The sequence below is a fragment of the Podarcis vaucheri genome (genome assembly GCF_965113315.1).
Source record: "Podarcis vaucheri genome assembly, chromosome: 11".
In the NCBI taxonomy this organism is placed as follows: domain Eukaryota; kingdom Metazoa; phylum Chordata; class Lepidosauria; order Squamata; family Lacertidae; genus Podarcis; species Podarcis vaucheri.
This window is the reverse complement of record NC_138749.1, coordinates 31,164,826-31,182,900: the sequence shown is the minus strand read 5'-3', so window position 1 is coordinate 31,182,900 and position 18,075 is coordinate 31,164,826.

The following is an 18,075-nucleotide window of genomic DNA, read 5'->3' as shown; positions in this document are numbered from 1 at the left end:
AGTATTTGACTCCTAAAATAATAGATTAAATATTTAGTTAAAATAATGTGTGTTTGTGTGTGTAAATTGTTCATAGGATTTGGTTTGGTTTGGGTTTTTTAATGAGGATGTCTGCATATGCTATGGGTTGGTGTGTAGATGTGCTAAGTCAGGAACGGAAGACAGGAATGGGGACACTTTTGGATTACACTTTGCATCATTCTTGAACATTGATCATGCTGTCTAGGACTGGTAGCAGTTGGAGTTCAACAATCTTTGGAAGGTCACAGGTTCCCCATTCCCATGTGAAGAGTTTCTGTACCCCCAAACAATATTGTGTGGATGCACTTGGAAACGAACGCCATGTTTGTACTTTCACAGCATTGCCAGTTGTCATAAGAACATCAGAACAGCTCTGCTAGATCAGACTACAGCCACATTTAAAGCACTATGATACCCTTAACACAACAAAATGTTTTTCCTTTGTGTTTATGTTCTATAAGAGAAAATCAATAATTTTTTTTCGGGGGGGGGGGATAAAGCACTATGGTACCACTTTCAACAGTCATGGCTTCCTGCAAAGAATTATGGGGACTGTGGTTTGTTAAGGGTGCTGAGAGCTGTTAGGAGAACCCGATTTTCCTTACATCGCTACAGAGTTCCTAGAGTTCCCTGAGAAGAGGGACTGAATGGTAAACCACTCTGGTTACTGTAACTCAGGGAAGAGAATAGATCTCTCCTAACAATGAGAAGGTTATGATGGCATTACAGAACTGAACCAGAGAACCGAAAGATGGCAAAGAGAGCAGATGCCACATGCAAGAGCTGCAGCTCAGTTGTTTTCTTCCAAGTCCAGAGACTTTGGAGTAAGCCACTTTGGAGAACTCAGCTGCCTGGGACTGTACCGCTTTGGCACCACGCAACCGACTCAGCCAGATGAGATTGCCTGAAGATGTCAGAGGCATGCCATGAATCTCGATATTTGGTGACAGCATTTGTGCAAATGTGTTTCACATTTGAGGTTGCCATCAAGTCAGAGGGGTAGGGGGGCTTCCTGCTTCAGTGACTGCCAGATTGCATTTGGGTGGCCTCAAGGAAAGAATGTGTTTATGCATTTGTAGAGGTTGTGGTCAGGCCCATGAAGCAGGGTGAGGCAGTTGCCTCAGGCGGCAGATCCAGAAGAGGGGCAGCAGATCCGCCTGCTGCTGCTTCTACTTTTGCCTCCTCCTCCTCCACTACCGCTTCCTCCTCCCATGCAGAGGCTGATCTTCACCCCCACTTTAATTCTGAGGCTGATCTTCACTCATTCCGGTGCAGATTTACACTCCCCACTCACAACTCAACCGGCAGAGTGAGGGGAGGACCATTTGTGGTTCACCTCAGGTGCCAAAATGTCTTGGGCCGGCCCTGGTTGTGGTGGTGTGCAGAAGAGATCTCTGTTACACAACCTCTCTTTGTTTGCTGCTGGTTCTCTCTTCTTCAGCAGGAACACCATGAAGAATATCTGCAAAGGGGCAGTACTTGCAGCTGGAAAGAGATGCATTTCCTGCGACGGTGTGTACCGTAGGTCAGGTGGAAAGCAGAATTAATGGTTGACTTGCTGCAACCATCTGGGTTGGTTTTCTCTGGGGAAATGAATGCGTATACCTGCTTCGTGCTATGTGCTTTCACATGGATTCCAGTGAATTTGGCAGTCTGCAGAAAGGTGGCAAGGGCTGCAATGCCTTGCACACAAAAGGGGCCAGGTTTGAATCGTGGCGTCTCCAAGCATGGCTAGTCAGGAGGAGGGGGCAGGAAGGCCATTAGCTTCAGGGTCTCAAGTTCAAAAGCATTTGTTAAATAAAAAAGAATGTATAAATTCCCCTTTATTAACTTTTTTTTTTGAGGGGGGTACCTTATTTTGTTTTTGTGTGTCAGCATTTTTTCCTGGCTGCATTTATTATAGCTAAGAGCCTCAAAAGCCAGAAGCATACCAGGCCTCCATGGTAGTGGCCTGTCTCCAGGTAGGAATTCTTCCCCCTGCCTGACACCCTGCAGGGTTGCTGCCAATCAGTGTCAACAATACAGTGGTACCTCGGGTTACATATGCTTCAGGTTACAGACTCCGCTAACCCAGAAATATTACCTCGGGTTAAGAACTTTGCTTCGGGATGAGAACAGAAATCGTGCTCCGGCGGCGCGACAGCAACAGGAGGCCCCATTAGCTAAAGTGGTGCTTCAGGTTAAGAACAGTTTCAGGTTAAGAACGGACCTCCAGAACGAATTAAGTACTTAACCCAAGGTATCATGGTACTGGGCTAGATGGGCCAATAGAATTAGACAAGGGCCTAGTATCTTGCTATTTGGGTAGCTACTGAATACGTTTTTGTTTAAGATAGCTTTTCCTGAACTGTGACCCAGTCATTTTGTTGTTGTTTAGTCATTTAGTCTTCGTGACCCCATGGACCAGAGCACGGCAGGCACTCCTGTCATTTTATGTAATATTAATTGTACAGTTGTAGAAATACTTTATTGCTTTCAGTTTATTGTGGGCATGTTCACATTTCAGCATTATTTAGCTGTTAATCCATTTCCCTCCCATTCAAATTGGAGTAATCCACACCCATACATATTTGAATTTATACATGAGGAGCAACTTTGTTCCCCATCCCAGGTTTATCAGATTATCCTCCTATTGGGTAAACCTGAATTTACAGGGGGGGGGGTATCAGGACTGGTGTTAGAGGGTTGCTTGCATGTGGACCTTGCAAATTAAATGGGGTCACACAAACAGCTGTAAACACACAGTAAGCACTGATGTCGTCAAGCCCTGAGTCTGTGATCTTTAGTATTTTAACTTAGTGTACACACTGCTTTTGGTTGTGAGGTGGTCTATACATCTGCAAATAAATAAATGAAAGTGCACTTCATTTGCTGAGAAAGTATATAGAAAGTACCCTCCGTTAGGACATAGAGCCAAACCGTGAAACTGACGGCTGTTGACACTTCAGTCCCAATCGGCAGCTGCACCCGGAAGACTGCACCGCTGAGTCATAGGGCTCATCCATACTTTTGCTTGCCTTGAATTTTGATCGGATTGTATACTGATTAATGGTTCCAAGAGCTTTTCTTGTTGTTTGGTGGTTGTGCCTTGGGGAATGCCAATCTTACCCACTGAATCAGACACTCAGTAAGCAAAATCTCTATTTGGATTTCCCATGTCTCTGATGAGATCCAGTTCAGCGGGTGAGATCTGATTTTCACAAGGCACAGCCATAGAACCCAGGGGAATTAATCAGTACACAATACAATCAAAATAGGGGTCAAGCAAAAGTGTGGAGGAGCCCATAATTGGCTATATCTGTGCCCTATGCAGATGTAACAAATCCATGTCATCATCGTTTTCTGCACCGTTGAAGGCAATTCTACATAACATTTTATTTATTACACTCTCACCTCACATAGTCCCAAATGGCTCTGCATCATGTGTTGACTTTAAACCATTTTTTAAAAAAATCCTTATTATTTCAAACAACATGGAAGGGGGAAGGCAAGTCTTTCCTGGTCCCTGCTGAGCTGAGCATGGCCAATTCCCCCTAAAAGGTCATTCAAAAGGAGAAACAATCTTTCTTCCTTAGCCCCTACTATGCCTTCACCACACACACACACACACACACACACACACACACATTTCAAGCCAGCCAGTCACTCCATCCTAGCAAAGGCTCTGCACCTCATAAAGATTCAGGACTCATCCATACTGTTGTTTAATGTAGATAGCACCTCCATTAAATCTCTGTTGCCCATAAGATGCTCTCCTTCAAATCACTGCCTTCCTACCCTTTCCCCTTCCCTCCCTCTGGATTTTCTTATACCACAGATACTCTGAGGAGGAGATAGTATGAGAAAATCTGGATCGAGGGAGGGGAAAGTGTGGGACCGTAGCTGTCATTTTGTAATTGTGGATTCAATTAGAAAGTAGCTTCAAAAGAAACCCTCATGGACCATCTATTCCATCTGGAGGATATTGTTATGAGTTTGTGGGTTCCAGATCCCTTTAATCCTTGGATCCAGCAAGTGTTAAAATATAAACCAGGCTAGCTTCCTCATGAGATGATAGCCTGGGTGATGGGTCATTAAGAGAACAAAAGACAGTGGGCTGTGTGTTAGATGGAAAATGAGTGGGGCGCCTCTGACAACTCTTAGATAGTTAGAAAGACAAAACCTGAGCTTTAGATCTGGGATGTGACCTGGAAGCAAAACAGCAAGCAGAGGGTCAGAGAGCAATGTTTGATTTCTGTTTGAATCCAAGGCTGCAGCTATCAGCAAAGCAAAACACTTTCGGGGTGTTGATTGTATATATGTGTAAATAAACCATATCTCATAAATATACCACAGTCTCCACTATGCCTTATTTCTGAAAGGAAACAAAAATCCTGGTTAAGCGCCTGCAACCCATGGAATCTCACACCACTTGGAGATTGGGGTGGTGTGCGACACTGGTGTCAGAAATTGGGATCCATGTTTCCTGGAGGAGGGCCTGTGAGAGAGGTATGTTGTTGTTATTGTTGTTGTTGTTGTTTAGTCGTTTAGTCGTGTCCGACTCTTCGTGACCCCATGGACCAGAGCTTGCCAGGCACGCCTGTCTTCCACTGCCTTCCGCAGTTTGGTCAAACTCATGCTGGTAGCTTCTAGAACACTGTCCAACCGTCTCGTCCTCTGTCGTCCCCTTCTCCTTGTGCCCTCCATCTTTCCCAACATCAGGGTCTGTTCCAGGGAGTCTTCTCTTCTCATGAGGTGGCCAAAGCATTGGAGCCTCAGCTTCACCATCTGCCCTTGCGAATGGATTTCCTTGCGAATGGATAGGTTTGATCTTCTTGCAGTCTATGGGACTCTCAAGAGTCTCCTCCAGCACCATGAGAGAGGTATACCTGAGTCAAAACAGAGAATAGCAACACTCCTTGAGAGAGAGAATCAACCACAAAGCTGGCAGCTGGATAAAATGGAGCAGCTGCTGGCGGAGTGGCTGAGAAGCCTCCATGGGGAGGAAAGTGTGATTCCATGCCAAGTGGACCCTGCTTGAGAAGCTGCTGCAGAGGGTTGAGAGTGGCCCAGGAGCCCAGCTGCAAGACACCCAAGAGGAAGGGGTGGCTAGTCTGTGAAGGGACAGCTGAGGGGCTTGGACTGCAAAGAGATCCAGTCAACAGTTGAAGGCCAAGGGGAAGACAACACCTCAGAGAAAGGCGAGCTGGCTGGAGCTGAGCAGCTGACTATCATTTATTCCTCTACTCCCTGGGAGCCTGATTTGGAAAAGCGGGGTGCAGGAGGAAAGTGCCTCAGCGGAGGGCAAACTGCAGGATGGAGGCGAAGAGCTGCTGCTTATAGATCTCTTCACTCCATGTGCGCCAGCAGCGCAGGGGGAGATTGTGAGATGTGTGTTTGTGAGCAAGAGGAAATGGTGCCTGCAGAGGTGTCAAGAGGAGAAGTGTGTGAGCTCACCAGAAGAGAAGCCAGCGACTGAGGAAATGGCCATGTTTTCCTCAGTGCAAGAGGATGTGCAGGAAACATTTGAGGCATGTATGTATGCCCCCGAGAAGCAGCGGGCTACTGCTGAACTGGGTGAGATAAACTACCACCACCACCATGATTTTGCCCCTTGGGTGCCAAAACTCACAATTTTGGGGCTGTCAAATGTGTGGGACTGGGTAAGCTGCTTTGGGATACATAACTGTCTCTAGAGAGTGGGCACCGAGGAGAAAAGAAGAAGACCTGAAAAGATACGGATGGGCTGGAACTTGCTTGCTAGGAATAAGCTGTTAACTGTACTGGGTTGGGTTAAAAGTGTAAATGTGTTCTATTATCAGCTTTTGATTATGTTTCTGATGGCAGTTGCTTTTCACAATTATGGCTGATTTTAAACACTAGGCTGCCCTGTGTTAGGCAACTATCAAACTGAATAAATAGCACAGTACAATAAAGCCAGCAGATGCTATTCAGCTAAGATTTATTCAGAGTAAAGGTAAAGGGACCCCTGACCATTAGGTCCAGTCGCAGATGACTCTGGGGTTGCTTTACTGGCTGAGGGAGTTGGCGTACAGCTTCCGGGTCATGTGGCCAGCATGACTAAGCCTCTTCTGGCGAACCAGAGCAGCGCACGGAAACGCCATTTACCTTCCCGCCGGAGCGGTACCTATTTATCTACTTGCACTTGATGTGCTTTCGAACTGCTAGGTTTGCAGGAGCAGGGACCGAGCAACGGGAGCTCACCCCGTTACGGGGATTCGAACCGCCGACCTTCTGATTGGCAAGCCCTAGGCTCTGTGGTTTAACCCACAGCGCCACCCGCATCCCTTTTATTCAGAGTAGACTTGTTTAAATTAATGCATGTAGCTTAGCCATGTTAATTATTTTAAATGGGTCTACTCCAGTGGTGTCCAAACTTTTTCCAAAGAAGACCCAATTTGATGAAGCGGAGGGCCATGAGGGCCAACCAAAGTTTTTTAGGATTGAATGAAGTTGTTGAGGGTTTTTTTAGGATTTTACCAGACCAGCAGGCCAGATTAGGATCCCGAAATGGACTTTGGACAGGCCTGGTCTACTCTGAGTAGTGGCATACGGCCCAGTGGAAGCCCCAACCTGCATCCTTTCCAAATGAGTGGGACTTGTGCAAGATCTGGATTCGGCCTTGTGGCTCATGCCTGCCCATATTTCATCCTGCCACATAGTTACTGGTATCCAGATCTTCGTGGTGTTACCCGAGGTTACCAGCTCACCAAGTCCAGAGTAGTGCCAGCTCAACACAGCCAATTGCTTCATTTAAAACAAGAAGACACGACCACGAAAGCATCTTATTTTTAGTTGACGAAGCAGTAGCTCACATCTGTGCTAGTTCAGTTTTGCTTGTGAGTTTCTGTGTTCTGTTTTGCTTTTCGTTTGCAGGCTTTAGCTGTAATTTGCAAAAATCCTTCCTAATCTTCCATGTACCAGATGTTGATACTGTCTAAAAACATTTTGCTGCTTTGTTTCATTGCTGGAAAAAATCCTTGCTCTACATTCATTTTTCTGTTATTGGTGTTGTTTTGACGTGCAGAGAGGGTCTGTTTCATTCTGCCTCATTGGAGGAGCTCATCTTTTTTCTCCCACTCAAAATAGCTGGTTTGCCCTTAAGCCTTTTTTGTGGTGTGATGAGGGCATCTTGCATGTCAGCCTATTTACTGTCACATGATGAGATGTTTGATGTCCTCAGATAGCCTGAAAACACCAGGAGGCACATAATTTTATCATCTCAAATGCATTATAATTCCCTAACTGGGGAAAAACATACATGCATACAAAAATGAAACAGATTTTTTACAGTTCCTGTGCAAATTTTAAATAGGCAGGTGTGGCTATTAGCTTTTTGCCTAGGTTTTTTTTTTGCCCTTGTTCTTATTCTTGGGACTCCATTTACAATGATTTTTTATTCTTAAATATGACAACAGTCTAGGCTTCAAAATATATGCAGACATTTCAAGTACTTCTCCTTTACCGGTACATGCAATGATAAACAATGAAGTTATAAAGTCATCTTTTAATTAATTTTAGAGAACTAGACATGTTATAAAATTAATTGTTTTGCAGTATTGTGATTTCATAATATGTAAACTGATTCAAAAGATTAGAAGAATTCATATCACAAGTTGTATCCATTGTTAGCCCTACTCAGAGTAGACCTACTGTAATTAATGGACATGATTAATGGAGGTACATTAATCCCCATGTGTCTATTCTGAATAGAACTTAGTTCAATGCAATCCCATTATATTAATACCATCAAATAGATAGTTGGATGCTGTCATGTTTCCAATGTTTCATAGTCTTTCTCTATGTATGATATGATAAAACATTATTTTAAAAAAAAAATGAAATCCAGCTCATCACTTATGCTGAGAACAACTCTACAATACAAACATATGTGTGTGTGTGTGTGTGTGTGTGTGTGTGGATTTGACCGTGACCCTTTCCTTTCACTAGTTAACAAGCTATAGCTGCATATATTCTGTACACTGAGGAACGGCTTTGTGTTTCCAGAGCTGCCCTGAAAATAAAGACTGAAATGCTCAGTGTTCCATGAGCCTCTTTCCATGCTCTCCAAATGACCCCTGATGTCGCCTGGGTCATTACACGCAATATACTAATGCATCCAACAAATGATTCCATAGACCCACTGCTCCAGAGCTGCCTCTGAGTTCTGGTACACTCGATTACTTCAGCTGCTGGTTGCTGGGGTATAAACCATATTGCTCCAGATCCTGAAAGTCTTAAAGAATATTGAGAAATCACACTTGTTCTGTTAGGGGGGGAAAGTAGGGCAAAATAGCATCCTTTACATCAGAGCCTTTCCTCAGAGGAATGCAGAAGCTACATTTGATTTGCCCAGCTCCTCCTGCCTGTGGATTGCAGAGCACAGCCAGTCTGAATGACAAGCAATAATATCTCAGCTGACCAAAGGGAAAGAGATATGTATATGCTGGAATTCAATAGAATGCATATATTTATTTAGTTTGCATTTTCCTGCTTTACTGTTGTCTTTTTTTCTATTCAAAAGAAATGATTAAAAATATATTCGTTGACTGGACATCACTTCCAGAAGAGGTGGATGGCTATCAACTTGAATGGCTTTAAAGGAGGATTTGAGAAATTCATGTAGGATAAAAGCTGTCGATGGGTCTCTGGCTATGCCCTGCCTCCCCTGTTAGTGGAAGTCTGTCTTTCTGCATTTCACAGTTGCTGGGAATCACAAGTGGGGAGAGTGTTGTGAGGATTAGGTTCTGTTTGCAGGATTCCCAGGGACATCTGAGATTGACCATTACGACAACGTCCAACAGAGCCCTTCTGACATATCTTCCAATGAAAATGGGGACATCCTAAGGACATTCCGGGATCAAATTCTGGGATGGATCCTGTAAATCCAGGGCTGTCACTAGAAAATAGGGACACTTGAGGGTCCTGTCCTTATGTCCATACACCAGTCATGTCCAAGGTCCATTTTGGGGGCCTAATCCGGCCTGCCAGTTGGTTTATTCTAGCCCCTGTGGTATTTTCTGTGGTAAATCCTAAAAACTCCAACCCTCAAAACAGCTTAACAACTTTGTCATAATAAAAGCTCAACCACTTCAATCCTTTAAAAAGCTCAACAACTTTGGTTGGCCCTTTGGGCGGCCCTCATGGCCCTTCACTTCATCAAATCTGGCCCTCTTTGAAAAAAGTTTGGACACCACTGCATTACACAGTCTCATCTTGCACACCTCATATGTGGGAAGCAGCAGCTCTTTGTAGCGAAGTCATCATTTCCAAGGCCCTCTGACAGACTTCATTACAGCACTCTGGCGGAAACCCTTTCTGCACCTTCCATTCTGAAGAGCGGCCGTATGGAAAGGGCCAGCTCCTCGTCCGTTGTCTGCTCAGTAGGCCCAAAGGGGGAAATCCCACTAGCTATAACAACAGCAAGGAGGGGGGAAGCTGTTTCTCTCCAGAGGAGCAACTCCCAGGCAGTTTGTCATGGAGTATATTGTACACTTAATCAAAGACACATTTTGCATAACCTCAAGTTCTAACCAACACATGGCAAAAGATCATTATTTTAAGACTTTCAAGCTGAACCAGTTCTGACAGTGGGAGGTGGATCTCTCCGAATCTGGCAGCATTTTTCATTCCCGTGTCAACTTTTAACAAGTGTAGAAAAGAAATCAACTCAAGACGGCACAAACCAGAGTCATGTCTATGATGGAAGGGCTTCCAGGTGCCCTTTATCAAAATCTCTGCCCCCTTTCTGCTGCAAGGGAAGTTGATTTATGGGCTGAGGGTGGTGTTTATCTTGCACCTCCCTAAACCCCACTTAATTATCACTGTCCCAGATGAGCCCTGGAGCTCATATAAATACTTTGGGAGATCAGAGGAACATACCTCCCCCTGACTTCTCCCTTATGTCATGCCACACTAAGGACAACTTTTCTTTTCATTAAACATTTAATAAACACGCAGTCTCTTAAACCTGGGATGGGAAAGCCGCGGCCCTCCAGGTGTTGTTGAACTATTACACAGCTCCCATCAGACCAGCATAACCAAGGGTTGGTGGGAACTGGAGTCCAGCAATATTGGGGTGGGGTGGGGGGGACAGTTTCTGCATCCTTCTACTAAATGAAACGTTTCTCTTTTTTGCAAGTTTGCAGACAGAGCATGAGATATTGCCACAACATTCTTCTCAAAGTGTCACACTGACATACATCTGTATTTTGTTCTCTGTGTGTTTAGAAAGTTTTAGAAAGGTTTGTAGTGGACACTTTCTCAATTCATTTGTCTTTATATACTGAATAAAGCTTGCCATCTTGTTAAAAAACAAAGCATTTGTTTTGATTTCTTAAATGTTGCAACTGTGAAGTGCAGTATTCAGCCACAACTATCTACCACAATTCTTTGTGTCACGGTTCGAGTGTTATTTCTTTACTTGTTCTTCAGTGTCTGCTAATCACACAGCTGCTAATATATGAACGACAAAAGTCCTTTTGCAATACTGCAGTATTTTCCCCATCAGATCTATTTTATGGTGTTAATTCTAGGAATTATACTACTTTTTGGCCCACAATTATACATATTTCTCAAAGTTTGTGCCAGGGCTGGATTAACCATTAAGCAAAATAAGCACATGCTTAGGGTATCGAGGGAAGGGAAGCGCCACAGAAATTTTCCATTGCCAGATTTTTACCATTAATGGTCACAAATTGCTCAGCGGAGCCTTCATTTTCTCAGCTGAAGTATATTAAAAATCCCAACAGAACAACTATGCAACAAGGCATGCTGGATGTTTTATCTCTACTAAGTGCAGAAGCAGACGTGTTATTTTGGTTTGAGGATCTGATAAAAGAAAAAGTAGGAGAAAAAAAATCAAATATAAATAAAATGGAAGTATACAAAAATAAAGATTGTTTTCCATCTTACTTTAGGTTTTGTTTCATTTTGAAAATTTTATTTTACGGTTATTTTATGGTTTATTGTTTATATTTTGAATTGACTATATATGGGGGCACCAAAATGTTTTCAGTGAGGGCCTCTAAAGGTCTTAATTCGGCCGTGGTTTGTGCTATTGGACAACATTAATTTAATTTGATTTTGGTCTTTATTCTCAGGTGCTCAAAAACTTGGCTGAAAGAAAAGGTGTGCCCTTGTTAGCTTGCTCAGGATTGAAGCCTAGATCCAAAGAGCTGCTTAATTCATTCAGGGAGCTCACGCTAGCCAAGTGGAATTATTGACCTATTTTTTAAAAGCACCCCCCCCCAACACAGCCTTATCCAAAGCTCACTTGTATTTGAAACGCAGCCTGCCTTGTAGCACACATTTTTGAAGTGAAAAAAGAGCTACTGAAGTTTCTGTTGGGCCACTAAGGCTGGGTGCATCCTCTGCCCAGGCCCCTGTGGGGCAGTGTGAGGAGGCACCTCTCTTTGGGGCGGGGGGGGGGGCTCAGCTCAAAGACCAGGGATAGCAGCAGCAGCTTCCTGGAGGAGAAGGGGAGAGGGGAGAGGAGAGGAGGCTGAGGGAACACTGCCCAAGGGAGAGGGTTCGAAAAAGGGTGAGAGCTGCCCGCTCTGCAGGCAAGGGGTGACATCCTGAGCCCCACAGGGATGCCACAGAAAGAATGCAGTTGGTCAAGGGAGCTGCGGACTCAAAAAGGTTAATATCCTCTGTCTTATGGTCACAAGTGCTGCAGTTTATCCCACACATATTGAATTACTAGACGGCATGCTAATTTCACAAAGCACACAGCATCTTTCTTTCTTTCTTTCTTTCTTTCTTTCTTTCTTTCTTTATTTATTTCTTTCTTTCTTTCTTTCTTTCATTCTTTCATTCCTTGCATTTGTATCCCTTCTCTCCACCAAGGTATCATAGTATTGTAGTACAGTGGTACCTCAGGTTACATTCACTTCAGGTTACACACTCCGCTAACCCAGAAATAGTGCTTCAGGTTAAGAAATTTGCTTCAGGATAAGAACAGAAATTGGGCTCCGGCGGCACAGCAGCAGCAGGAGGCCCCATTAGCTAAAGCGGTGTTTCAGGCTAAGAACAGTTTCAGGTTAAGAATGGACCTCCGGAACGAATTAAGTACTTAACCTGAGGTACCACTGTATCATAGAATAACAGAGCTGAATGGGACCCTGAGGATCATCTAGTCCAGGGGTCGGCAACGTGTGGCCCATGGGCCAGATGCGGCCCACGAAGGCTGTTTTACCGGCCCACGAGTCGCCCCCAACCAAGCCGCCCGCTCAGTGAGTCCCCCGCACGCTGCACTAAACCAGCACAGTGCGGTGTGGGGACTCACCAAGCGGCACCAGAAATCGCATCCGCACATGTCCAGATGCCGAAAATCGCTTCTGCGCAGGCATGATTTTCGGCATCTGGGCATGCGCAGAAGCGATTTCTGGTGCCGCGGACATGCCCAGATGCCATTTCTGGCACCAGTCCAGCCCACGGACGATCTCTTTGGGAGTGATCTGGCCCATGGCCGGTAAACCTTGCTGACTCCTGATCTAGTCCAACCCTCTGCAATGCAGGAATATGCAGCTGCCCCGTATAAGGATTGAACCTGCAAGCTTGGCACACTCTAACCAGCTGAGCTGCATTATAGCCTCACAACAACCCCTCTGAGGTAGGTTAGGCTGAAGGTGAGTGACTGGCCCAAGGTGGCCCAGTGAGCTTCAGGGATGAGTGGGCATTTGAATCCTGGTCTTCCAGGGCCTAGTATGGCACTCTATCCATCACACCACACTTATATATGGAAAAGAGCAGATACCCAGAATGTTGTTGAAATTACTAGTTGTTGTCTAATAATATCTGGATCTCTACAGTTTCCCCAGGCCAAGGGCAACCTTCCGGAATACTTTGCCCAGGCTCTCAAGGGCATTTGGCTCCCAGTTCTCAGTGTACAAATAGAATAATAGAATTGCAACATTGGAAGGGAGCACAAGGGTCATCTAGTCCAACCCCCTGCAGTGCAGGAATCTGTTGCCCAACATGGGACTCAAACCCACAGTCCTGAGATGAAGGGTCTCATGCTCTGCCGACTGAGCTACCAAGTGTACAAACTTAATAAAAGGATTTTATTTTATTGCCTAGATCATTTGTGCTTTAGAGAACACCCAGACACTGTAAATCAACCACTTCATGAATGTAAGACATGACTTACAAGCAGCCAGGCTAATAATGCTTGACTTACTCCCCATTTTGCCAGGATATATAGGTGTAAGGGGTGTGTGTGTGGGGGGGAGAGATATGAACCATCTTGCATTTGTGTGGGGGAGAGTGCTGGAAAGTTACCAGGCAAAAGAGGTGATATTTTAAAGGCTGGGAGCCGCGAATGGGAAATCTATCTGCAGCTATCTTGAATGATGCATTCTTGATACTTTATTAAATTGCACCACATAAAAGAGGAACTTTTAAAGAGCTGGTGAGCTCCCACTCCTCAGTCCCTGCTCCTGCCAACCTAGCAGTTCGAAAGCACGTCAAAGTGCAAGTAGATAAATAGGTATCTGGCGGGAAGGTAAATGGCGTTTCCGTGCGCTGCTCTGGTTCACCAGAAGCGACTTAGTCATGCTGGCCACATGACCCGGAAGCTGTACGCTGGCTCCCTTGGCCAATAAAGCGAGATGAGCGTCGCAACCCCAGAGTCGGACACGACTGGACCTAATGGTCAGAGGTCCCTTTACCTTATTATAGTGGCTCAGAAAGAGGCCAAGCTGGGAGCCAAGAGGCCCAGGTTCAAATCTATTTGGCCGCCACCCCCACCCCCTGCCCTGCCCCGGTGTGGCACACAGCACTGACTAGATGATGGTACTGAGTTTAAGATAATGGGCTTGGAAAGGGTTAAGTGGCCCTTCCATCTACAACTCCTCCTCTCACACTTCCTAACATTAATTGTCCACTCAAATCTACAATCTTCTGTGGCTGTTTTTTCATCTACAAAAGAAAAGAGATGGGAATTGATTTATATTTGCATTGTAATGTGTTTTGGTCCTTACTTGTGAAGGTGACCAGGTGGCCTTGTGATACCTCGGGACCAAGGTTGGTGTAAGTTAAATGCATCTTTTCATATATTGTGCAAGGACCAAATAGCACCAGCAGGGTGGACAACTAATCATTAATAGTAATTAAAAAGCATGGTGGGAGAATATAACCCTTGTGGTCCTGTGGAAAATCACTTTCTTGAAGTGGGAATTTGCTTCGGGGGGGGGCATTTCCCTACTACAAATACCAGCGTCAGAAGAGAGCTTTTCTTCACAATAGCAGCAGAGAAGGAGGTTGTTCCTGGAGCCCATCTACATTCCTCACCTGGTTTGGCTTATTATCTCAATGAGGACTCATTTCTTCGATGAAAACTAACCTTTATTACAGTAGGTTCCACACAGGGGGAATTAAAGTGCACATCAAAGTGCAAGTAGATAAATAGGTACCACTCCAGCAGGAAGGTAAATGGCATTTCTGTGTGCTCCTCTGGTTTGCCAGAAGTGGCTTTGGCATGCTGGCCACATGACCCGGAAGCTGTCTGCAGACAAATGCCAGCTCCCTCGGCCAGTAAAGCGAGATGAGTGCTGCAACCCCAGAGTCATCCACGACTGGACCTACCGGTCAGGGGTCCCTTGACCTTTACTTTAGCCAGTGCTAGTCCTACTTGGAGCAGACCCACTGAAATCAATGTACATGGTTAACTTAAGCCCATTCATTTCAATAGCTATACTCGTGACTCGGACTAGCATTAGCTACAACCCAACATGGACAGTGGATTGTAGCCCAGTGTGCAGACTGGAGCTCCTTAAAGGAAGAGTGGAAAGCATTAATCAACAGCACCTTGGGAAGTTGCCAGCAAGTCTTCTGAGAACCTTGGGAGAGGGACCACCAGGCATCGTTCACGCTGGTGCCAGAATATTATTTATTAAAGGTGCATTTTTCCACATGTGGTTGATGGAGGCAAGAACAGGAACAATAGCGGCAAATTTGGTGCTGACTTAATTAAAACAGCAGCCATGGATATTTGGATGGTGTGAATGATGCCCTTAAGCAAGCAAACAGTTTGGAGAGTCCAAAATCTTGGGCGAAGTTGAGCTAAAAGTGTCTTGATGGTGACTGAGGAACAAAGAAGTGACACTCTAGGAAAACAATTTTCTTAAGAAGAGTCAGCGGGACGCAAAAAGAATAACACAACAGCTTCAACAGCCAAAAAAAGAAGGGGAAAGGAGGGGTAGAATCCAAGCAGTCTCTCCAGAAAGCCACAAGGCACTGAGCTTAATGCACCAAATTAAGCAATGAGAGAGAGAATCACAGCAAAAGGAAAGGGAAAGCTGAAGACATGCCAGAAAAGAGTGTCAGTGATGTGACAGCATTTTGTTCCAACCAAGAAAAGAGCTGGCATCGATAAGGCCTTTGCCAAAATGTTCACAAGCGGAATCAAAATAGTGTGTAAATTAAACCATGAAGGAGTCCTCAAATGGGTAAGGAAGAGCTTTAGAAACAGGAACATAGTGTTATGAATTTGGGTATGTGTGTGGGAAGACTCCCCATAATCTCTACATTCAGTGAAGGGTCAAAGTCAGAGAAGGGTCATGAGCAAACACCAGCTAACTTCCTCATGGTGGTGATGGTGGGTCATTGAGGAAACTGTGGTGCTGATGGCCAGCCATTAGCCTTGCAATGGAAGTCATCAACCAGGCAGAAAGCTCTGCCAGGCAGGTTGCCAGGGTAACAGGGAGTGTGATGTCACTGCAGGAAAAGAGAGTGTCCTTTTACAGCAGAGGTTTTAGGAGCAGGGGTTTCTGGGAAAACGGAGCAGGAAGTGGGCAGAATTCCCCATGGGTGCTGAAGTGTAGCAGAGAGACATGGGGGTGGCACTTAGAAGGCCTCTGGATAGAAGAAGACGCCTTCATTCCAATATGGTTACCCTTTATCACATACACAGCCCAACAAGACAACAAGAAGAACCTGCCAACAGCATTTGAATCAATCTGGCTAACCTGATCCAAACACCCCCACACAAATGAAAACAAATTTCACTACAGCCAATCAAAGACAATGAACCACACTCTAGGCCAACCCCAACTTCTCTCACCACCACAGGAATACAAGCGAATGGTAAAGCAAACCCACACAAGTGACGCTGACACAAAACCCCACACATACACTAAGTAGAATAGAAGCATTGCCCCCCGACCCCACCCCACTCACCATGCCCCCCTCCACCTCTCCCCCCCCTTTCTTCCTAATGGAACACTAATGTCTCAACAAACAAAACTGATCTGTATTAAATTTAACTTGAAAAAATAGAGATTGCACATTTGTAAACCAAGAATCTTCAATAAAAGTATGTTTTAAAAAGAAGATTGCCTCTGGATCCAATGCTAGAAAGGAGAAGCCCCTCTTGAGATGTAAATGCCATGAACTGAAGTGGAAATGTGTGTGAATAATCCATATTTCTAAGCCACTGCAGACTCCACTGCGCCTTGATTTTCCAGTGGAAACTCAACCCTGGGTGAGTGCCTGGAACCCTCTGGAATCTTGCTGCCACTCAACAGAGATTAAGGTGGCATATAACAAAAGGAAGCTGATCTTTTTTTACCAATAGACCATTGGTCTATGAGTTTAGCATTGTCTCCACCCTGGGTCAGCCAACCCATGAGCTGAGCTGAGCTGAGGTGAAGTGGTCACCTCAGGCAGCAGACCTGGGCCTGAAGAGCCTGCCACTTGCCCCTCTTGCTGCCACCACAGTCACACCCCACCCCTGCTGCTGCTTATTTCCCAGCCCTATCAGGGGATGCCAGAACTTGAACCTGGGACCTTCTGCTCTATAAACAAGCTATGGGCCTTTTCTGAAAGAAACAGGAGGGCAGCGACACCACTGTCTTAGAACAATACCTATTAAAACAACACCCGAAATGCACACACACGTAGCTACAGAGATATAAATTAGTAATAACTGAATAAAAGACCAAATCTGAAATGGAAGCAGCACTTAAATTCTGGCCACCAAAATAAACACTTTAATGAAAGTGGATTTAAGATTAACCAACCACTGGAACTTGGCAAGATGAAATAATCAAAACTGAGACAGGGATTTGTCTCTTGGTATGTCAAGAGAAGAGATCACAGCAAATCTGTAGCAAACATGAAGCAGGGTGCATTATCTGATGACATGGGCATAGTTCATATGAGCCATTTCCAGTCACTTGTGTTGCAAGATGTTTCTGCAGCATATAGGAATCGGTGAAAGGACCACACATTGCAAGCCACAACTCATTACCTGATGGGACCTCATTGTACTGGGACCTCATTGTCCAGACTGAAGGAGCTTTCTTCAGTCCCTGCCCATGCAAGGCTTCAGGCCGGGACTTACCTTGCATATCATCCTAGGAGTCATCATTAAGTGAAGCAAAGGAAATGTTGGGAGTTTCCTAAGAGTTTACCAACACAGGATTATGCCACACAGTGTCACAAATCACCAGTTCTTCTGGTGCAGTTTCAGCTGGCCCTTAGGATCAAGCAGGTGGAGTGTGGAGAATCAGAGAAGTCAAGGACTTAAACTGATTCTGTAAAAGGAAGATGGAAGGAAAATAGCATGCTGGGTTTTTTACGGGCACAAAGAAGAGGAACACTTAACCCTTCGATCGGAATCTCATTTACTATTAAGTTCCACTCACTCAAGTGGCACTGACTTCCAAGAATTCCATTCTGAAAGAATAAGCATTTTAATCATTTGCTCAAATGAAGCTATCTGTGTGCAAAAGCCAAGTTACCCAGCAGATTAATTTTGATCTTTCACCTGGACACATAAACAAATGCATCTCTTACCCACACCACACACATACCCCAGAATTTAAAATATTATTTTCCCCAATTATTTTTACTCCTTCTTGTGTAAGCACAAGAACAACACATAACTGCAATAACTTGTCCAGTGATACATTCTTATTAAGTTCTGTGATATGCAGTACACAATACACAAGCAATATGTTTATTTACAGTTGTTTTCTCTGTAGAACCAGGTTCTAAACTGGTGTATCACTCCATCCCCGATGGCAGAGCAGAAAGTGGAAGGTGCAG